Source organism: Penaeus monodon, chromosome 28 (assembly GCF_015228065.2).
Source record: "Penaeus monodon isolate SGIC_2016 chromosome 28, NSTDA_Pmon_1, whole genome shotgun sequence".
Classification (NCBI taxonomy): Eukaryota; Metazoa; Arthropoda; class Malacostraca; order Decapoda; family Penaeidae; genus Penaeus; species Penaeus monodon.
In genome coordinates, this window is record NC_051413.1 from 5,439,427 (window position 1) to 5,439,641 (window position 215).

The window sequence follows — 215 nt, forward strand, 5'->3', positions numbered from 1 at the left end:
TTTTTTTAAATATCACTTTATTCGTTATCTTTCGTGTTCTTGGCACTTTTGTTTTCTCTCTCTCTCTTTCGCTATCTTTCGTTATTTGTAGCTTTTTCTTAGCTCCTTCCTTTCCCGTAGCAAAATGGGGGCTGTGTTTCTTCAAGACTGCAAGACCGCGTTCAGAGTATTTCTACGCTTATTAAGGTTCGTTAATCAATCTGACTGGGGAATGG

At 38.6% G+C, this 215-nt stretch overlaps 1 long non-coding RNA gene across 1 annotated transcript in view; it reads right to left on the reverse strand.

Moving 5' to 3' along the window:
• Window positions 1–8: 8 nt before the first annotated feature.
• Window positions 9–215, reverse strand: part of LOC119591318 — a 2,830-nt gene continuing 2,623 nt past the window's right edge. Inside the window, exon 2 of the long non-coding RNA XR_005230337.1 lies at window positions 9–204. This is a non-coding gene — a long non-coding RNA (uncharacterized LOC119591318). The remainder of the gene's footprint in view (window positions 205–215) is intronic.